Below are 22,162 nucleotides of genomic sequence, written 5' to 3' on the forward strand. Positions count from 1 at the left end.
CCGCGGTGCTTATAAACAGCCGATCCGCTCGGCGGGGGCTATTTTCGGCCACTTGGCTCGTGCGCACGGCCTCCCGGATGTGCCGGGCGGGTGCGCGAGCTCGCCGGCCGCTGGAAGTCGAATGAGGCGCCGCGACTACCTCCGCGGTGCTTATAAACAGCCGATCCGCTCGGCGGGGGCTATTTTCGGCCACTTGGCTCGTGCGCACGGCCTCCCAGATGTGCCGGGCGGGTGCGCGAGCTCGCCGGCCGCTGGAAGTCGAATGAGGCGCCGCGACCACCTCCGCGGTGCTTATAAACAGCCGATCCGCTCGGCGGGGGCTATTTTCGGCCACTTGGCTCGTGCGCACGGCCTCCCGGATGTGCCGGGCGGGTGCGCGAGCTCGCCGGCCGCTGGAAGTCGAATGAGGCGCCGCGACCACCTCCGCGGTGCTTATAAACAGCCGATCCGCTCGGCGGGGGCTATTTTCGGCCACTTGGCTCGTGCGCACGGCCTCCCGGATGTGCCGGGCGGGTGCGCGAGCTCGCCGGCCGCTGGAAGTCGAATGAGGCGCCGCGACCACCTCCGCGGTGCTTATAAACAGCCGATCCGCTCGGCGGGGGCTATTTTCGGCCACTTGGCTCGTGCGCACGGCCTCCCGGATGTGCCGGGCGGGTGCGCGAGCTCGCCGGCCGCTGGAAGTCGAATGAGGCGCCGCGACTACCTCCGCGGTGCTTATAAACAGCCGATCCGCTCGGCGGGGGCTATTTTCGGCCACTTGGCTCGTGCGCACGGCCTCCCAGATGTGCCGGGCGGGTGCGCGAGCTCGCCGGCCGCTGGAAGTCGAATGAGGCGCCGCGACCACCTCCACGGTGCTTATAAACAGCCGATCCGCTCGGCGGGGGCTATTTTCGGCCACTTGGCTCGTGCGCACGGCCTCCCGGATGTGCCGGGCGGGTGCGCGAGCTCGCCGGCCGCTGGAAGTCGAATGAGGCGCCGCGACCACCTCCGCGGTGCTTATAAACAGCCGATCCGCTCGGCGGGGGCTATTTTCGGCCACTTGGCTCGTGCGCACGGCCTCCCGGATGTGCCGGGCGGGTGCGCGAGCTCGCCGGCCGCTGGAAGTCGAATGAGGCGCCGCGACCACCTCCGCGGTGCTTATAAACAGCCGATCCGCTCGGCGGGGGCTATTTTCGGCCACTTGGCTCGTGCGCACGGCCTCCCGGATGTGCCGGGCGGGTGCGCGAGCTCGCCGGCCGCTGGAAGTCGAATGAGGCGCCGCGACTACCTCCGCGGTGCTTATAAACAGCCGATCCGCTCGGCGGGGGCTATTTTCGGCCACTTGGCTCGTGCGCACGGCCTCCCAGATGTGCCGGGCGGGTGCGCGAGCTCGCCGGCCGCTGGAAGTCGAATGAGGCGCCGCGACCACCTCCGCGGTGCTTATAAACAGCCGATCCGCTCGGCGGGGGCTATTTTCGGCCACTTGGCTCGTGCGCACGGCCTCCCGGATGTGCCGGGCGGGTGCGCGAGCTCGCCGGCCGCTGGAAGTCGAATGAGGCGCCGCGACCACCTCCGCGGTGCTTATAAACAGCCGATCCGCTCGGCGGGGGCTATTTTCGGCCACTTGGCTCGTGCGCACGGCCTCCCGGATGTGCCGGGCGGGTGCGCGAGCTCGCCGGCCGCTGGAAGTCGAATGAGGCGCCGCGACCACCTCCGCGGTGCTTATAAACAGCCGATCCGCTCGGCGGGGGCTATTTTCGGCCACTTGGCTCGTGCGCACGGCCTCCCGGATGTTCCGGGCGGGTGCGCGAGCTCGCCGGCCGCTGGAAGTCGAATGAGGCGCCGCGACCACCTCCGCGGTGCTTATAAACAGCCGATCCGCTCGGCGGGGGCTATTTTCGGCCACTTGGCTCGTGCGCACGGCCTACCGGATGTGCCGGGCGGGTGCGCGAGCTCGCCGGCCGCTGGAAGTCGAATGAGGCGTCGCGACCACCTCCGCGGTGCTTATAAACAGCCGATCCGCTCGGCGGGGGCTATTTTCGCCCACTTGGCTCGTGCGCACAGCCTCCCGGATGTGCCGGGCGGGTGCGCGAGCTCGCCGGCCGCTGGAAGTCGAATGAGGCGCCGCGACCACCTCCGCGGTGCTTATTAACAGCCGATCCGCTCGGCGGGGGCTATTTTCGGCCACTTGGCTCGTGCGCACAGCCTCCCGGATGTGCCGGGCGGGTGCGCGAGCTCGCCGGCCGCTGGAAGTCGAATGAGGCGCCGCGACCACCTCCGCGGTGCTTATAAACAGCCGATCCGCTCGGCGGGGGCTATTTTCGGCCACTTGGCTCGTGCGCACGGCCTCTCGGATGTGCCGGGCGGGTGCGCGAGCTCGCCGGCCGCTGGAAGTCGAATGAGGCGCCGCGACCACCTCCGCGGTGCTTATAAACAGCCGATCCGCTCGGCGGGGGCTATTTTCGGCCACTTGGCTCGTGCGCACGGCCTCCCGGATGTGCCGGGCGGGTGCGCGAGCTCGCCGGCCGCTGGAAGTCGAATGAGGCGCCGCGACCACCTCTGCGGTGCTTATAAACAGCCGATCCGCTCGGCGGGGGCTATTTTCGGCCACTTGGCTCGTGCGCACGGCCTCCCGGATGTGCCGGGCGGGTGCGCGAGCTCGCCGGCCGCTGGAAGTCGAATGAGGCGCCGCGACCACCTCCGCGGTGCTTATAAACAGCCGATCCGCTCGGCGGGGGCTATTTTCGGCCACTTGGCTCGTGCGCACGGCCTCCCGGATGTGCCGGGCGGGTGCGCGAGCTCGCCGGCCGCTGGAAGTCGAATGAGGCGCCGCGACTACCTCCGCGGTGCTTATAAACAGCCGATCCGCTCGGCGGGGGCTATTTTCGGCCACTTGGCTCGTGCGCACGGCCTCCCAGATGTGCCGGGCGGGTGCGCGAGCTCGCCGGCCGCTGGAAGTCGAATGAGGCGCCGCGACCACCTCCGCGGTGCTTATAAACAGCCGATCCGCTCGGCGGGGGCTATTTTCGGCCACTTGGCTCGTGCGCACGGCCTCCCGGATGTGCCGGGCGGGTGCGCGAGCTCGCCGGCCGCTGGAAGTCGAATGAGGCGCCGCGACCACCTCCGCGGTGCTTATAAACAGCCGATTCGCTCTGCGGGGGCTATTTTCGGCCACTTGGCTCGTGCGCACGGCCTCCCGGATGTGCCGGGCGGGTGCGCGAGCTCGCCGGCCGCTGGAAGTCGAATGAGGCGCCGCGACCACCTCCGCGGTGCTTATAAACAGCCGATCCGCTCGGCGGGGGCTATTTTCGGCCACTTGGCTCGTGCGCACGGCCTCCCGGATGTGCCGGGCGGGTGCGCGAGCTCGCCGGCCGCTGGAAGTCGAATGAGGCGCCGCGACTACCTCCGCGGTGCTTATAAACAGCCGATCCGCTCGGCGGGGGCTATTTTCGGCCACTTGGCTCGTGCGCACGGCCTCCCAGATGTGCCGGGCGGGTGCGCGAGCTCGCCGGCCGCTGGAAGTCGAATGAGGCGCCGCGACCACCTCCGCGGTGCTTATAAACAGCCGATCCGCTCGGCGGGGGCTATTTTCGGCCACTTGGCTCGTGCGCACGGCCTCCCGGATGTGCCGGGCGGGTGCGCGAGCTCGCCGGCCGCTGGAAGTCGAATGAGGCGCCGCGACCACCTCCGCGGTGCTTATAAACAGCCGATCCGCTCGGCGGGGGCTATTTTCGGCCACTTGGCTCGTGCGCACGGCCTCCCGGATGTGCCGGGCGGGTGCGCGAGCTCGCCGGCCGCTGGAAGTCGAATGAGGCGCCGCGACCACCTCCGCGGTGCTTATAAACAGCCGATCCGCTCGGCGGGGGCTATTTTCGGCCACTTGGCTCGTGCGCACGGCCTCCCGGATGTGCCGGGCGGGTGCGCGAGCTCGCCGGCCGCTGGAAGTCGAATGAGGCGCCGCGACCACCTCCGCGGTGCTTATAAACAGCCGATCCGCTCGGCGGGGGCTATTTTCGGCCACTTGGCTCGTGCGCACGGCCTCTCGGATGTGCCGGGCGGGTGCGCGAGCTCGCCGGCCGCTGGAAGTCGAATGAGGCGCCGCGACCACCTCCGCGGTGCTTATAAACAGCCGATCCGCTCGGCGGGGGCTATTTTCGGCCACTTGGCTCGTGCGCACGGCCTCCCGGATGTGCCGGGCGGGTGCGCGAGCTCGCCGGCCGCTGGAAGTCGAATGAGGCGCCGCGACCACCTCTGCGGTGCTTATAAACAGCCGATCCGCTCGGCGGGGGCTATTTTCGGCCACTTGGCTCGTGCGCACGGCCTCCCGGATGTGCCGGGCGGGTGCGCGAGCTCGCCGGCCGCTGGAAGTCGAATGAGGCGCCGCGACCACCTCCGCGGTGCTTATAAACAGCCGATCCGCTCGGCGGGGGCTATTTTCGGCCACTTGGCTCGTGCGCACGGCCTCCCGGATGTGCCGGGCGGGTGCGCGAGCTCGCCGGCCGCTGGAAGTCGAATGAGGCGCCGCGACTACCTCCGCGGTGCTTATAAACAGCCGATCCGCTCGGCGGGGGCTATTTTCGGCCACTTGGCTCGTGCGCACGGCCTCCCAGATGTGCCGGGCGGGTGCGCGAGCTCGCCGGCCGCTGGAAGTCGAATGAGGCGCCGCGACCACCTCCGCGGTGCTTATAAACAGCCGATCCGCTCGGCGGGGGCTATTTTCGGCCACTTGGCTCGTGCGCACGGCCTCCCGGATGTGCCGGGCGGGTGCGCGAGCTCGCCGGCCGCTGGAAGTCGAATGAGGCGCCGCGACCACCTCCGCGGTGCTTATAAACAGCCGATTCGCTCTGCGGGGGCTATTTTCGGCCACTTGGCTCGTGCGCACGGCCTCCCGGATGTGCCGGGCGGGTGCGCGAGCTCGCCGGCCGCTGGAAGTCGAATGAGGCGCCGCGACCACCTCCGCGGTGCTTATAAACAGCCGATCCGCTCGGCGGGGGCTATTTTCGGCCACTTGGCTCGTGCGCACGGCCTCCCGGATGTGCCGGGCGGGTGCGCGAGCTCGCCGGCCGCTGGAAGTCGAATGAGGCGCCGCGACTACCTCCGCGGTGCTTATAAACAGCCGATCCGCTCGGCGGGGGCTATTTTCGGCCACTTGGCTCGTGCGCACGGCCTCCCAGATGTGCCGGGCGGGTGCGCGAGCTCGCCGGCCGCTGGAAGTCGAATGAGGCGCCGCGACCACCTCCGCGGTGCTTATAAACAGCCGATCCGCTCGGCGGGGGCTATTTTCGGCCACTTGGCTCGTGCGCACGGCCTCCCGGATGTGCCGGGCGGGTGCGCGAGCTCGCCGGCCGCTGGAAGTCGAATGAGGCGCCGCGACCACCTCCGCGGTGCTTATAAACAGCCGATCCGCTCGGCGGGGGCTATTTTCGGCCACTTGGCTCGTGCGCACGGCCTCCCGGATGTGCCGGGCGGGTGCGCGAGCTCGCCGGCCGCTGGAAGTCGAATGAGGCGCCGCGACCACCTCCGCGGTGCTTATAAACAGCCGATCCGCTCGGCGGGGGCTATTTTCGGCCACTTGGCTCGTGCGCACGGCCTCCCGGATGTGCCGGGCGGGTGCGCGAGCTCGCCGGCCGCTGGAAGTCGAATGAGGCGCCGCGACCACCTCCGCGGTGCTTATAAACAGCCGATCCGCTCGGTGGGGGCTATTTTCGGCCACTTGGCTCGTGCGCACGGCCTCCCGGATGTGCCGGGCGGGTGCGCGAGCTCGCCGGCCGCTGGAAGTCGAATGAGGCGCCGCGACTACCTCCGCGGTGCTTATAAACAGCCGATCCGCTCGGCGGGGGCTATTTTCGGCCACTTGGCTCGTGCGCACGGCCTCCCAGATGTGCCGGGCGGGTGCGCGAGCTCGCCGGCCGCTGGAAGTCGAATGAGGCGCCGCGACCACCTCCGCGGTGCTTATAAACAGCCGATCCGCTCGGCGGGGGCTATTTTCGGCCACTTGGCTCGTGCGCACGGCCTCCCGGATGTGCCGGGCGGGTGCGCGAGCTCGCCGGCCGCTGGAAGTCGAATGAGGCGCCGCGACCACCTCCGCGGTGCTTATAAACAGCCGATCCGCTCGGCGGGGGCTATTTTCGGCCACTTGGCTCGTGCGCACGGCCTCCCGGATGTGCCGGGCGGGTGCGCGAGCTCGCCGGCCGCTGGAAGTCGAATGAGACGCCGCGACCACCTCCGCGGTGCTTATAAACAGCCGATCCGCTCGGCGGGGGCTATTTTCGGCCACTTGGCTCGTGCGCACGGCCTCCCGGATGTGCCGGGCGGGTGCGCGAGCTCGCCGGCCGCTGGAAGTCGAATGAGGCGCCGCGACTACCTCCGCGGTGCTTATAAACAGCCGATCCGCTCGGCGGGGGCTATTTTCGGCCACTTGGCTCGTGCGCACGGCCTCCCGGATGTGCCGGGCGGGTGCGCGAGCTCGCCGGCCGCTGGAAGTCGAATGAGGCGCCGCGACCACCTCCGCGGTGCTTATAAACAGCCGATCCGCTCGGCGGGGGCTATTTTCGGCCACTTGGCTCGTGCGCACGGCCTCCCGGATGTGCCGGGCGGGTGCGCGAGCTCGCCGGCCGCTGGAAGTCGAATGAGGCGCCGCGACCACCTCCGCGGTGCTTACAAACAGCCGATCCGCTCGGCGGGGGCTATTTTCGGCCACTTGGCTCGTGCGCACGGCCTCTCGGATGTGCCGGGCGGGTGCGCGAGCTCGCCGGCCGCTGGAAGTCGAATGAGGCGCCGCGACCACCTCCGCGGTGCTTACAAACTGCCGATCCGCTCGGCGGGGGCTATTTTCGGCCACTTGGCTCGTGCGCACGGCCTCTCGGATGTGCCGGGCGGGTGCGCGAGCTCACCGGCCGCTGGAAGTCGAATGAGGCGCCGCGACCACCTCCGCGGTGCTTATAAACAGCCGATCCGCTCGGCGGGGGCTATTTTCGGCCACTTGGCTCGTGCGCACGGCCTCCCGGATGTGCCGGGCGGGTGCGCGAGCTCGCCGGCCGCTGGAAGTCGAATGAGGCGCCGCGACCACCTCTGCGGTGCTTATAAACAGCCGATCCGCTCGGCGGGGGCTATTTTCGGCCACTTGGCTCGTGCGCACGGCCTCCCGGATGTGCCGGGCGGGTGCGCGAGCTCGCCGGCCGCTGGAAGTCGAATGAGGCGCCGCGACCACCTCCGCGGTGCTTATAAACAGCCGATCCGCTCGGCGGGGGCTATTTTCGGCCACTTGGCTCGTGCGCACGGCCTCCCGGATGTGCCGGGCGGGTGCGCGAGCTCGCCGGCCGCTGGAAGTCGAATGAGGCGCCGCGACTACCTCCGCGGTGCTTATAAACAGCCGATCCGCTCGGCGGGGGCTATTTTCGGCCACTTGGCTCGTGCGCACGGCCTCCCAGATGTGCCGGGCGGGTGCGCGAGCTCGCCGGCCGCTGGAAGTCGAATGAGGCGCCGCGACCACCTCCGCGGTGCTTATAAACAGCCGATCCGCTCGGCGGGGGCTATTTTCGGCCACTTGGCTCGTGCGCACGGCCTCCCGGATGTGCCGGGCGGGTGCGCGAGCTCGCCGGCCGCTGGAAGTCGAATGAGGCGCCGCGACCACCTCCGCGGTGCTTATAAACAGCCGATCCGCTCGGCGGGGGCTATTTTCGGCCACTTGGCTCGTGCGCACGGCCTCCCGGATGTGCCGGGCGGGTGCGCGAGCTCGCCGGCCGCTGGAAGTCGAATGAGGCGCCGCGACCACCTCCGCGGTGCTTATTAACAGCCGATCCGCTCGGCGGGGGCTATTTTCGGCCACTTGGCTCGTGCGCACAGCCTCCCGGATGTGCCGGGCGGGTGCGCGAGCTCGCCGGCCGCTGGAAGTCGAATGAGGCGCCGCGACCACCTCCGCGGTGCTTATAAACAGCCGATCCGCTCGGCGGGGGCTATTTTCGGCCACTTGGCTCGTGCGCACGGCCTCCCGGATGTGCCGGGCGGGTGCGCGAGCTCGCCGGCCGCTTGAAGTCGAATGAGGCGCCGCGACCACCTCCGCGGTGCTTATTAACAGCCGATCCGCTCGGCGGTGGCTATTTTCGGCCACTTGGCTCGTGCGCACGGCCTCCCGGATGTGCCGGGCGGGTGCGCGAGCTCGCCGGCCGCTTGAAGTCGAATGAGGCGCCGCGACCACCTCCGCGGTGCTTATAAACAGCCGATCCGCTCGGCGGGGGCTATTTTCGGCCACTTGGCTCGTGCGCACGGCCTCCCGGATGTGCCGGGCGGGTGCGCGAGCTCACCGCCCGCCGGAAGTCGAATGAGGCGCCGCGACCACCTCTGCGGTGCTTATAAACAGCCGATCCGCTCGGCGGGGGCTATTTTCGGCCACTTGGCTCGTGCGCACGGCCTCCCGGATGTGCCGGGCGGGTGCGCGAGCTCGCCGGCCGCTGGAAGTCGAATGAGGCGCCGCGACCACCTCCGCGGTGCTTATAAACAGCCGATCCGCTCGGCGGGGGCTATTTTCGGCCACGGCTCGTGCGCACGGCCTCCCGGATGTGCCGGGCGGGTGCGCGAGCTCGCCGGCCGCTGGAAGTCGAATGAGGCGCCGCGACCACCTCCGCGGTGCTTATAAACAGCCGATCCGTTCGGCGGGGGCTATTTTCGGCCACTTGGCTCGTGCGCACGGCCTCCCGGATGTGCCGGGCGGGTGCGCGAGCTCGCCGGCCGCTGGAAGTCGAATGAGGCGCCGCGACCACCTCCGCGGTGCTTATAAACAGCCGATCCGCTCGGCGGGGGCTATTTTCGGCCACTTGGCTCGTGCGCACGGCCTCCCGGATGTGCCGGGCGGGTGCGCGAGCTCGCCGGCCGCTGGAAGTCGAATGAGGCGCCGCGACCACCTCCGCGGTGCTTATAAACAGCCGATCCGCTCGGCGGGGGCTATTTTCGGCCACTTGGCTCGTGCGCACGGCCTCCCGGATGTGCCGGGCGGGTGCGCGAGCTCGCCGGCCGCTGGAAGTCGAATGAGGCGCCGCGACCACCTCCGCGGTGCTTATAAACAGCCGATCCGCTCGGCGGGGGCTATTTTCGGCCACTTGGCTCGTGCGCACGGCCTCCCGGATGTGCCGGGCGGGTGCGCGAGCTCGCCGGCCGCTGGAAGTCGAATGAGGCGCCGCGACCACCTCCGCGGTGCTTATAAACAGCCGATCCGCTCGGCGGGGGCTATTTTCGGCCACTTGGCTCGTGCGCACGGCCTCCCGGATGTGCCGGGCGGGTGCGCGAGCTCGCCGGCCGCTGGAAGTCGAATGAGGCGCCGCGACCACCTCCGCGGTGCTTATAAACAGCCGATCCGCTCGGCGGGGTCTATTTTCGGCCACTTGGCTCGTGCGCACGGCCTCCCGGATGTGCCGGGCGGGTGCGCGAGCTCGCCGGCCGCTGGAAGTCGAATGAGGCGCCGCGACCACCTCCGCGGTGCTTATAAACAGCCGATCCGCTCGGCGGGGGCTATTTTCGGCCACTTGGCTCGTGCGCACGGCCTCCCGGATGTGCCGGGCGGGTGCGCGAGCTCGCCGGCCGCTGGAAGTCGAATGAGGCGCCGCGACCACCTCCGCGGTGCTTATAAACAGCCGATCCGCTCGGCGGGGGCTATTTTCGGCCACTTGGCTCGTGCGCACGGCCTCCCGGATGTGCCGGGCGGGTGCGCGAGCTCGCCGGCCGCTGGAAGTCGAATGAGGCGCCGCGACCACCTCCGCGGTGCTTATAAACAGCCGATCCGCTCGGCGGGGGCTATTTTCGGCCACTTGGCTCGTGCGCACGGCCTCCCGGATGTGCCGGGCGGGTGCGCGAGCTCGCCGGCCGCTGGAAGTCGAATGAGGCGCCGCGACCACCTCCGCGGTGCTTATAAACAGCCGATCCGCTCGGCGGGGGCTATTTTCGGCCACTTGGCTCGTGCGCACGGCCTCTCGGAGGTGCCGGGCGGGTGCGCGAGCTCGCCGGCCGCTGGAAGTCGAACGAGGCGCCGCGACCACCTCCGCGGTGCTTACAAACAGCCGATCCGCTCGGCGGGGGCTATTTTCGGCCACTTGGCTCGTGCGCACGGCCTCTCGGATGTGCCGGGCGGGTGCGCGAGCTCGCCGGCCGCTGGAAGTCGAACGAGGCGCCGCGACCACCTCCGCGGTGCTTATAAACAGCCGATCCGCTCGGCGGGGGCTAATTTCGGCCACTTGGCTCGTGCGCACGGCCTCCCGGATGTGCCGGGCGGGTGCGCGAGCTCGCCGGCCGCTGGAAGTCGAATGAGGCGCCGCGACCACCTCCGCGGTGCTTATAAACAGCCGATCCGCTCGGCGGGGGCTATTTTCGGCCACTTGGCTCGTGCGCACGGCCTCCCGGATGTGCCGGGCGGGTGCGCGAGCTCGCCGGCCGCTGGAAGTCGAATGAGGCGCCGGGACCACCTCCGCGGTGCTTATAAACAGCCGATCCGCTCGGCGGGGGCTATTTTCGGCCACTTGGCTCGTGCGCACGGCCTCCCGGATGTGCCGGGCGGGTGCGCGAGCTCGCCGGCCGCTGGAAGTCGAATGAGGCGCCGCGACCACCTCCGCGGTGCTTACAAACAGCCGATCCGCTCGGCGGGGGCTATTTTCGGCCACTTGGCTCGTGCGCACGGCCTCCCGGATGTGCCGGGCGGGTGCGCGAGCTCGCCGGCCGCTGGAAGTCGAATGAGGCGCCGCAACCACCCCCGCGGTGCTTATAAACAGCCGATCCGCTCGGCGGGGGCTATTTTCGGCCACTTGGCTCGTGCGCACGGCCTCCCGGATGTGCCGGGCGGGTGCGCGAGCTCGCCGGCCGCTGGAAGTCGAATGAGGCGCCGCGACCACCTCCGCGGTGCTTATAAACAGCCGATCCGCTCGGCGGGGGCTAATTTCGGCCACTTGGCTCGTGCGCACGGCCTCCCGGATGTGCCGGGCGGGTGCGCGAGCTCGCCGGCCGCTGGAAGTCGAATGAGGCGCCGCGACCACCTCCGCGGTGCTTATAAACAGCCGATCCGCTCGGCGGGGGCTATTTTCGGCCACTTGGCTCGTGCGCACGGCCTCCCGGATGTGCCGGGCGGGTGCGCGAGCTCGCCGGCCGCTGGAAGTCGAATGAGGCGCCGCGACCACCTCCGCGGTGCTTATAAACAGCCGATCCGCTCGGCGGGGGCTATTTTCGGCCACTTGGCTCGTGCGCACGGCCTCCCGGATGTGCCGGGCGGGTGCGCGAGCTCGCCGGCCGCTGGAAGTCGAATGAGGCGCCGCGACCACCTCCGCGGTGCTTACAAACAGCCGATCCGCTCGGCGGGGGCTATTTTCGGCCACTTGGCTCGTGCGCACGGCCTCCCGGATGTGCCGGGCGGGTGCGCGAGCTCGCCGGCCGCTGGAAGTCCAATGAGGCGCCGCGATCTCCTCCGCGGTGCTTTTAAAGTGCCGATCCGCTCGGCTTGGAGCTATTTCCGGCCTCCCGTTGGTGCCGGGCGGCGTGCGCGAGCTCGCCGGCCGCGATCTCCTCCGCGGTGCTTATAAACAGCAGCATGCGCACGGCCTCCCAGAATTTGAACACATTTCGTCAATAAATTTCGCATATTGAATTTTGAAGTTTAATATAATGCAACAATTGAGCTCGACTTATACAAAGGATATATCATAAAATCGTAAATTTCCGTCGAATTTTAGGGGGTCGACTTATACACCGAGTCGACCTGTACACCGGCAAATACGGTAAATACGATTAAATAAAATGATACGACTGGCATAAAAACAAATATAAACCACATAAAAATAAAAGTCACCATTACGTTGAATTATTGGGAGCACCGAGCTTGTTTCTCAGAAACGAGCCGGTCCCATCCAGGCGTAATCGGAGACAATGAAACCCGAAGTGGTTAAGGTTTGTCTTTTAATGCAGGATGCTTGGTCTCCATGTGCCGAAGCAGTTTTGAAGGCTTCATTGGCTCGCTCGCTAGTTTCAGGGGCGATTGTGTCTATAAAATGCAAAATGATGGGTCACCTCACGGCTTACGGCCATACTACCCTGAGAACGCCCGATCTCGTCCGATCTCGGAAGCTAAGCAGGGTCGGGCCTGGTTAGTACTTGGATGGGAGACCGCCTGGGAATACCAGGTGCTGTAAGCTTTTTCTTTTTCTTATGTGCACTTCAATCGTTTAAGAAGCTATTTTTTACAACACCCATCACGAATGGCATCCGGAAACAGCAAGCCTAATTTAAACTCCGACATTGAAACTATAACACGAGTTTGAAAGCTATATTATGTGGTGACATCCACAGCATTGTAGTTAAATTTTTTACCGCTAGAGAGCAGACTATGTACAGTGAGCATGGCTCCCTGTGAACTCAAAGCAGCAGGCTTGACTTGTAAAAGAACCCAACACAACACTTCCATGAAGTGTTTTTAAACTTTTCAAGGCATTTATTTTGATTCAGCAAAATGCAGGTCGCAACGGCAAATTCGTGCTACCGCATAAAAAGCTGTCAATAACTTTTCATGATAGCCATGTTTCCAGAAAACACCAAAAGCCTTGGAAGAAAGACTGTTTCGGCCCTGGTTGTAAAAAAAACAAAAAAAAAACAAAAGGGAAGGGTGACCGTCCGGGAATACCAGGTGCTGAAAGCCTTTTTTTTTTTTTTTTTTTTTCCCACGTCAATTGTGAAAGGAAACTTTTACCACAGCCATCAAGTCCCGCCGCTGCTTGGCATGGTTTCAGGGGCGATTGTGTCTATAAAATGAAAAATTCTGAGCGGTCTCACGGCTTACGGCCATACTACCCTGAGAGCGCCCGATCTCGGAGGCTAAGCAGGGTCGGGCCTGGTTAGTACTTGGATGGGAGACCGCCTGGGAATACCAGTTACCGTAAGCTTTTTTTTTTTTTTTTTTTTCTTATGTGCACTTCAATCGTTTAAGCCAAGAACTTTTTACAGCACCCATCAAGAATGGCATTCGGAAACTGCAAGCCTAGTTTGAACTCCGACACTGAAACTACAACACGAGTTTAAAACCTACATTGTGTGGCGACAGCCATAGCATTGCAGTTCACGTTTTTACCGCCAGAGGACAGACTATGTACAGTGAATAAAGAGCATGGCTCCCTGTGAACTCAAAGCAGCAGTCTTTACTTGTAAAAGATCCCAGCACAACACATTGTGCTTCCATGTAGTGTTTTTACCTTTTTCATGACATTTATTTTGATACAGCCAAATGCAGGTTTTGTGCACTTCACTTTTCCGTTGGGCATTCACGTAGAACCCTATTCCAGTTACGGCCAGATTCTTTTAGACTAGTGGTACCCAAACTTTCTTGCGCCACGGACCGGCTACGCGTCAGAAATATTTTTGCGGACCTGCCTTTATATATATAAATAAACAATAAATCTATATAAATAAATACTACATTTATAATAAATATATATAAATAGGATTAAATAAAATGATACGACTGGCATAAAAACAAATATAAACCACATAAAAATAAAAGTCACCATTACGTTGAATTATTGGGAGCACCGAGCTTGTTTCTCAGAAACGAGCCGGTCCCATCCAGGCGTAATCGGAGACAATGAAACCCAAAGTGGTTAAGGTTTGTCTTTTAATGCAGGATGCTTGGTCTCCATGTGCCGAAGCAGTTTTGAAGGCTTCATTGGCTCGCTCGCTAGTTTCAGGGGCGATTGTGTCTATAAAATGCAAAATGTTGGGTAACCTCACGGCTTACGGCCATACTACCCTGAGAACGCCTGATCTCGTCTGATCTCCGAAGCTAAGCAGGGTCGGGCCTGGTTAGTACTTGGATGGGAGACTGCCTGGGAATACCAGGTGCTGTAAGCTTTTTCTTTTTCTTATGTGCACTTCAAGCTCTTTTTTTTTTTTTCTTATGTGCACTTCAATCGTTTAAGCCAAGAACTTTTTACAGCACCCATCACGAATGGCATTCGGAAACTGCAAGCCTAGTTTGAACTCCGACACTGAAACTACAACACGAGTTAAAAACCTCTATGTACAGTGAATAAAGAGCATGGCTCCCTGTGAACTCAAAGCAGCAGTCTTTACTTGTAAAAGAAACCAGCACAACACATTGCGCTTCCATGTAGTGTTTTTACCTTTTTCATGACATTTATTTTGATACAGCCAAATGCAGGTTTTGTGCACTTCACTTTTCCGTTGGGCATTCGCGTAGAACCCTATTCCAGTTACGGCCAGATTCTTTTAGACTAGTGGTCCCCAACCTTTCTTGCGCCACGGACCGGCTACGCGTCAGAAATATTTTTGCGGACCTGCCTTTATATATATAAATAAACAATAAATCTATATAAATAAATACTACATTTATAATAAGTATATATACCGTATTTGCCGGTGTATTGGTCGACCTTTTTCGATCCAAAATCGACCGAAAAAAATCGACCTCGACTTATACACCGAGTCATAAAATTTAACTTCGTACTCATCGCTTCAAATGTGATGGTAACCAAGGCCGTTTCTCATGCATCTCATTGTGCGTTGCACTTAGAAAATTTGAACCGGGCGGCGTGCGCGAGTGCGCGGCCCGCTGGAAGTCGAATGAGGCGCCGCGACCACCTCCGCGGTGCTTATAAACAGCCGATCCGCTCGGCGGGGGCTATTTTCGGCCACTTGGCTCGTGCGCACGGCCTCCCAGATGTGCCGGGCGGGTGCGCGAGCTCGCCGGCCGCTGGAAGTCGAATGAGGCGCCGCGACCACCTCCGCGGTGCTTATAAACAGCCGATCCGCTCGGCGGGGGCTATTTTCGGCCACTTGGCTCGTGCGCACGGCCTCCCGGATGTGCCGGGCGGGTGCGCGAGCTCGCCGGCCGCTGGAAGTCGAATGAGGCGCCGCGACCACCTCCGCGGTGCTTATAAACAGCCGATTCGCTCTGCGGGGGCTATTTTCGGCCACTTGGCTCGTGCGCACGGCCTCCCGGATGTGCCGGGCGGGTGCGCGAGCTCGCCGGCCGCTGGAAGTCGAATGAGGCGCCGCGACCACCTCCGCGGTGCTTATAAACAGCCGATCCGCTCGGCGGGGGCTATTTTCGGCCACTTGGCTCGTGCGCACGGCCTCCCGGATGTGCCGGGCGGGTGCGCGAGCTCGCCGGCCGCTGGAAGTCGAATGAGGCGCCGCGACTACCTCCGCGGTGCTTATAAACAGCCGATCCGCTCGGCGGGGGCTATTTTCGGCCACTTGGCTCGTGCGCACGGCCTCCCAGATGTGCCGGGCGGGTGCGCGAGCTCGCCGGCCGCTGGAAGTCGAATGAGGCGCCGCGACCACCTCCGCGGTGCTTATAAACAGCCGATCCGCTCGGCGGGGGCTATTTTCGGCCACTTGGCTCGTGCGCACGGCCTCCCGGATGTGCCGGGCGGGTGCGCGAGCTCGCCGGCCGCTGGAAGTCGAATGAGGCGCCGCGACCACCTCCGCGGTGCTTATAAACAGCCGATCCGCTCGGCGGGGGCTATTTTCGGCCACTTGGCTCGTGCGCACGGCCTCCCGGATGTGCCGGGCGGGTGCGCGAGCTCGCCGGCCGCTGGAAGTCGAATGAGGCGCCGCGACCACCTCCGCGGTGCTTATAAACAGCCGATCCGCTCGGCGGGGGCTATTTTCGGCCACTTGGCTCGTGCGCACGGCCTCCCGGATGTGCCGGGCGGGTGCGCGAGCTCGCCGGCCGCTGGAAGTCGAATGAGGCGCCGCGACCACCTCCGCGGTGCTTATAAACAGCCGATCCGCTCGGCGGGGGCTATTTTCGGCCACTTGGCTCGTGCGCACGGCCTCCCGGATGTGCCGGGCGGGTGCGCGAGCTCGCCGGCCGCTGGAAGTCGAATGAGGCGCCGCGACCACCTCCGCGGTGCTTATAAACAGCCGATCCGCTCGGCGGGGTCTATTTTCGGCCACTTGGCTCGTGCGCACGGCCTCTCGGATGTGCCGGGCGGGTGCGCGAGCTCGCCGGCCGCTGGAAGTCGAACGAGGCGCCGCGACCACCTCCGCGGTGCTTACAAACAGCCGATCCGCTCGGCGGGGGCTATTTTCGGCCACTTGGCTCGTGCGCACGGCCTCTCGGATGTGCCGGGCGGGTGCGCGAGCTCGCCGGCCGCTGGAAGTCGAACGAGGCGCCGCGACCACCTCCGCGGTGCTTATAAACAGCCGATCCGCTCGGCGGGGGCTAATTTCGGCCACTTGGCTCGTGCGCACGGCCTCCCGGATGTGCCGGGCGGGTGCGCGAGCTCGCCGGCCGCTGGAAGTCGAATGAGGCGCCGCGACCACCTCCGCGGTGCTTATAAACAGCCGATCCGCTCGGCGGGGGCTATTTTCGGCCACTTGGCTCGTGCGCACGGCCTCCCGGATGTGCCGGGCGGGTGCGCGAGCTCGCCGGCCGCTGGAAGTCGAATGAGGCGCCGCGACCACCTCCGCGGTGCTTACAAACAGCCGATCCGCTCGGCGGGGGCTATTTTCGGCCACTTGGCTCGTGCGCACGGCCTCCCGGATGTGCCGGGCGGGTGCGCGAGCTCGCCGGCCGCTGGAAGTCGAATGAGGCGCCGCAACCACCCCCGCGGTGCTTATAAACAGCCGATCCGCTCGGCGGGGGCTATTTTCGGCCACTTGGCTCGTGCGCACGGCCTCCCGGATGTGCCGGACGGGTGCGCGAGCTCGCCGGCCGCTGGAAGTCGAATGAGTTGCCGCGACCACCTCCGCGGTGCTTATAAACAGCCAATCCGCTCGGCGGGGGCTATTTTCGGCCACTTGGCTCGTGCGCACGGCCTCCCGGATGTGCCGGGCGGGTGCGCGAGCTCGCCGGCCGCTGGAAGTCGAATGAGGCGCCGCGACCACCTCCGCGGTGCTTATAAACAGCCGATCCGCTCGGCGGGGGCTATTTTCGGCCACTTGGCTCGTGCGCACGGCCTCCCGGATGTGCCGGGCGGGTGCGCGAGCTCGCCGGCCGCTGGAAGTCGAATGAGGCGCCGCGACCACCTCCGCGGTGCTTATAAACAGCCGATCCGCTCGGCGGGGGCTATTTTCGGCCACTTGGCTCGTGCGCACGGCCTCCCGGATGTGCCGGGCGGGTGCGCGAGCTCGCCGGCCGCTGGAAGTCGAATGAGGCGCCGCGACCACCTCCGCGGTGCTTATAAACTGCCGATCCGCTCGGCGGGGGCTATTTTCGGCCACTTGGCTCGTGCGCACGGCCTCCCGGATGTGCCGGGCGGGTGCGCGAGCTCGCCGGCCGCTGGAAGTCCAATGAGGCGCCGCGATCTCCTCCGCGGTGCTTTTAAAGTGCCGATCCGCTCGGCTTGGAGCTATTTCCGGCCTCCCGTTGGTGCCGGGCGGCGTGCGCGAGCTCGCCGGCCGCGATCTCCTCCGCGGTGCTTATAAACAGCAGCATGCGCACGGCCTCCCAGAATTTGAACACATTTCGTCAATAAATTTCGCATATTGAATTTTGAAGTTTAATATAATGCAACAATTGAGCTCGACTTATACAAAGGATATATCATAAAATCGTAAATTTCCGTCGAATTTTAGGGGGTCGACTTATACACCGAGTCGACCTGTACACCGGCAAATACGGTAAATACGATTAAATAAAATGATACGACTGGCATAAAAACAAATATAAACCACATAAAAATAAAAGTCACCATTACGTTGAATTATTGGGAGCACCGAGCTTGTTTCTCAGAAACGAGCCGGTCCCATCCAGGCGTAATCGGAGACAATGAAACCCGAAGTGGTTAAGGTTTGTCTTTTAATGCAGGATGCTTGGTCTCCATGTGCCGAAGCAGTTTTGAAGGCTTCATTGGCTCGCTCGCTAGTTTCAGGGGCGATTGTGTCTATAAAATGCAAAATGATGGGTCACCCCACGGCTTACGGCCATACTACCCTGAGAACGCCCGATCTCGTCCGATCTCGGAAGCTAAGCAGGGTCGGGCCTGGTTAGTACTTGGATGGGAGACCGCCTGGGAATACCAGGTGCTGTAAGCTTTTTCTTTTTCTTATGTGCACTTCAATCGTTTAAGAAGCTATTTTTTACAACACCCATCACGAATGGCATCCGGAAACAGCAAGCCTAATTTAAACTCCGACATTGAAACTATAACACGAGTTTGAAAGCTATATTATGTGGTGACATCCACAGCATTGTAGTTAAATTTTTTACCGCTAGAGAGCAGACTATGTACAGTGAGCATGGCTCCCTGTGAACTCAAAGCAGCAGGCTTGACTTGTAAAAGAACCCAACACAACACTTCCATGAAGTGTTTTTAAACTTTTCAAGGCATTTATTTTGATTCAGCAAAATGCAGGTCGCAACGGCAAATTCGTGCTACCGCATAAAAAGCTGTCAATAACTTTTCATGATAGCCATGTTTCCAGAAAACACCAAAAGCCTTGGAAGAAAGACTGTTTCGGCCCTGGTTGTAAAAAAAACAAAAAAAAAAACAAAAGGGAAGGGTGACCGTCCGGGAATACCAGGTGCTGAAAGCCTTTTTTTTTTTTTTTTTTTTTCCCACGTCAATTGTGAAAGGAAACTTTTACCACAGCCATCAAGTCCCGCCGCTGCTTGGCATGGTTTCAGGGGCGATTGTGTCTATAAAATGAAAAATTCTGAGCGGTCTCACGGCTTACGGCCATACTACCCTGAGAGCGCCCGATCTCGGAGGCTAAGCAGGGTCGGGCCTGGTTAGTACTTGGATGGGAGACCGCCTGGGAATACCAGTTACCGTAAGCTTTTTTTTTTTTTTTTTTTTCTTATGTGCACTTCAATCGTTTAAGCCAAGAACTTTTTACAGCACCCATCAAGAATGGCATTCGGAAACTGCAAGCCTAGTTTGAACTCCGACACTGAAACTACAACACGAGTTTAAAACCTACATTGTGTGGCGACAGCCATAGCATTGCAGTTCACGTTTTTACCGCCAGAGGACAGACTATGTACAGTGAATAAAGAGCATGGCTCCCTGTGAACTCAAAGCAGCAGTCTTTACTTGTAAAAGATCCCAGCACAACACATTGTGCTTCCATGTAGTGTTTTTACCTTTTTCATGACATTTATTTTGATACAGCCAAATGCAGGTTTTGTGCACTTCACTTTTCCGTTGGGCATTCGCGTAGAACCCTATTCCAGTTACGGCCAGATTCTTTTAGACTAGTGGTACCCAAACTTTCTTGCGCCACGGACCGGCTACGCGTCAGAAATATTTTTGCGGACCTGCCTTTATATATATAAATAAACAATAAATCTATATAAATAAATACTACATTTATAATAAATATATATAAATAGGATTAAATAAAATGATACGACTGGCATAAAAACAAATATAAACCACATAAAAATAAAAGTCACCATTACGTTGAATTATTGGGAGCACCGAGCTTGTTTCTCAGAAACGAGCCGGTCCCATCCAGGCGTAATCGGAGACAATGAAACCCAAAGTGGTTAAGGTTTGTCTTTTAATGCAGGATGCTTGGTCTCCATGTGCCGAAGCAGTTTTGAAGGCTTCATTGGCTCGCTCGCTAGTTTCAGGGGCGATTGTGTCTATAAAATGCAAAATGTTGGGTCACCTCACGGCTTACGGCCATACTACCCTGAGAACGCCTGATCTCGTCTGATCTCCGAAGCTAAGCAGGGTCGGGCCTGGTTAGTACTTGGATGGGAGACTGCCTGGGAATACCAGGTGCTGTAAGCTTTTTCTTTTTCTTATGTGCACTTCAAGCTCTTTTTTTTTTTTTCTTATGTGCACTTCAATCGTTTAAGCCAAGAACTTTTTACAGCACCCATCACGAATGGCATTCGGAAACTGCAAGCCTAGTTTGAACTCCGACACTGAAACTACAACACGAGTTAAAAACCTCTATGTACAGTGAATAAAGAGCATGGCTCCCTGTGAACTCAAAGCAGCAGTCTTTACTTGTAAAAGAAACCAGCACAACACATTGCGCTTCCATGTAGTGTTTTTACCTTTTTCATGACATTTATTTTGATACAGCCAAATGCAGGTTTTGTGCACTTCACTTTTCCGTTGGGCATTCGCGTAGAACCCTATTCCAGTTACGGCCAGATTCTTTTAGACTAGTGGTCCCCAACCTTTCTTGCGCCACGGACCGGCTACGCGTCAGAAATATTTTTGCGGACCTGCCTTTATATATATAAATAAACAATAAATCTATATAAATAAATACTACATTTATAATAAGTATATATACCGTATTTGCCGGTGTATTGGTCGACCTTTTTCGATCCAAAATCGACCGAAAAAAATCGACCTCGACTTATACACCGAGTCATAAAATTTAACTTCGTACTCATCGCTTCAAATGTGATGGTAACCAAGGCCGTTTCTCATGCATCTCATTGTGCGTTGCACTTAGAAAATTTGAACCGGGCGGCGTGCGCGAGTGCGCGGCCCGCTGGAAGTCGAATGAGGCGCCGCGACCACCTCCGCGGTGCTTATAAACAGCCGATCCGCTCGGCGGGGGCTATTTTCGGCCACTTGGCTCGTGCGCACGGCCTCCCGGATGTGCCGGGCGGGTGCGCGAGCTCGCCGGCCGCTGGAAGTCGAATGAGGCGCCGCGACCACCTCCGCGGTGCTTATAAACAGCCGATCCGCTCGGCGGGGGCTATTTTCGGCCACTTGGCTCGTGCGCACGGCCTCCCGGATGTGCCGGGCGGGTGCGCGAGCTCGCCGGCCGCTGGAAGTCGAATGAGGCGCCGCGACCACCTCCGCGGTGCTTATTAACAGCCGATCCGCTCGGCGGGGGCTATTTTCGGCCACTTGGCTCGTGCGCACAGCCTCCCGGATGTGCCGGGCGGGTGCGCGAGCTCGCCGGCCGCTGGAAGTCGAATGAGGCGCCGCGACCACCTCCGCGGTGCTTATAAACAGCCGATCCGCTCGGCGGGGGCTATTTTCGGCCACTTGGCTCGTGCGCACGGCCTCCCGGATGTGCCGGGCGGGTGCGCGAGCTCGCCGGCCGCTTGAAGTCGAATGAGGCGCCGCGACCACCTCCGCGGTGCTTATTAACAGCCGATCCGCTCGGCGGTGGCTATTTTCGGCCACTTGGCTCGTGCGCACGGCCTCCCGGATGTGCCGGGCGGGTGCGCGAGCTCGCCGGCCGCTTGAAGTCGAATGAGGCGCCGCGACCACCTCCGCGGTGCTTATAAACAGCCGATCCGCTCGGCGGGGGCTATTTTCGGCCACTTGGCTCGTGCGCACGGCCTCCCGGATGTGCCGGGCGGGTGCGCGAGCTCACCGCCCGCCGGAAGTCGAATGAGGCGCCGCGACCACCTCTGCGGTGCTTATAAACAGCCGATCCGCTCGGCGGGGGCTATTTTCGGCCACTTGGCTCGTGCGCACGGCCTCCCGGATGTGCCGGGCGGGTGCGCGAGCTCGCCGGCCGCTGGAAGTCGAATGAGGCGCCGCGACCACCTCCGCGGTGCTTATAAACAGCCGATCCGCTCGGCGGGGGCTATTTTCGGCCACTTGGCTCGTGCGCACGGCCTCCCGGATGTGCCGGGCGGGTGCGCGAGCTCGCCGGCCGCTGGAAGTCGAATGAGGCGCCGCGACCACCTCCGCGGTGCTTATAAACAGCCGATCCGCTCGGCGGGGGCTATTTTCGGCCACTTGGCTCGTGCGCACGGCCTCCCGGATGTGCCGGGCGGGTGCGCGAGCTCGCCGGCCGCTGGAAGTCGAATGAGGCGCCGCGACCACCTCCGCGGTGCTTATAAACAGCCGATCCGCTCGGCGGGGGCTATTTTCGGCCACTTGGCTCGTGCGCACGGCCTCCCGGATGTGCCGGGCGGGTGCGCGAGCTCGCCGGCCGCTGGAAGTCGAATGAGGCGCCGCGACCACCTCCGCGGTGCTTATAAACAGCCGATCCGCTCGGCGGGGTCTATTTTCGGCCACTTGGCTCGTGCGCACGGCCTCCCGGATGTGCCGGGCGGGTGCGCGAGCTCGCCGGCCGCTGGAAGTCGAATGAGGCGCCGCGACCACCTCCGCGGTGCTTATAAACAGCCGATCCGCTCGGCGGGGGCTATTTTCGGCCACTTGGCTCGTGCGCACGGCCTCCCGGATGTGCCGGGCGGGTGCGCGAGCTCGCCGGCCGCTGGAAGTCGAATGAGGCGCCGCGACCACCTCCGCGGTGC

General features: G+C 62.2%; 4 non-coding genes and 2 pseudogenes across 4 annotated transcripts; all 6 read left to right on the forward strand.

Moving 5' to 3' along the window:
- The first annotated feature begins 12,024 nt into the window (after positions 1-12,024).
- On the forward strand, positions 12,025-12,143 carry LOC125970008 (5S ribosomal RNA). The gene has a single exon (XR_007481906.1). It is a non-coding gene; the product is annotated as a 5S ribosomal RNA (ribosomal RNA).
- A 635-nt stretch (positions 12,144-12,778) lies between these two features.
- On the forward strand, positions 12,779-12,887 carry LOC125969997 (5S ribosomal RNA; annotated as a pseudogene).
- An 842-nt stretch (positions 12,888-13,729) lies between these two features.
- Positions 13,730-13,848, forward strand: LOC125970023 (5S ribosomal RNA). Its single transcript, XR_007481920.1, has one exon. It is a non-coding gene; the product is annotated as a 5S ribosomal RNA (ribosomal RNA).
- A 4,036-nt stretch (positions 13,849-17,884) lies between these two features.
- On the forward strand, positions 17,885-18,003 carry LOC125970010 (5S ribosomal RNA). Its single transcript, XR_007481908.1, has one exon. It is a non-coding gene; the product is annotated as a 5S ribosomal RNA (ribosomal RNA).
- Positions 18,004-18,639: 636 nt separating this feature from the next.
- Positions 18,640-18,748, forward strand: LOC125969998 (5S ribosomal RNA; annotated as a pseudogene).
- Positions 18,749-19,590: 842 nt separating this feature from the next.
- On the forward strand, positions 19,591-19,709 carry LOC125970024 (5S ribosomal RNA). The gene has a single exon (XR_007481921.1). It is a non-coding gene; the product is annotated as a 5S ribosomal RNA (ribosomal RNA).
- The last annotated feature ends 2,453 nt before the right edge of the window (positions 19,710-22,162 follow it).

This window comes from Syngnathus scovelli, unplaced genomic scaffold (genome assembly GCF_024217435.2).
Source record: "Syngnathus scovelli strain Florida unplaced genomic scaffold, RoL_Ssco_1.2 HiC_scaffold_59, whole genome shotgun sequence".
Classification (NCBI taxonomy): domain Eukaryota; kingdom Metazoa; phylum Chordata; class Actinopteri; order Syngnathiformes; family Syngnathidae; genus Syngnathus; species Syngnathus scovelli.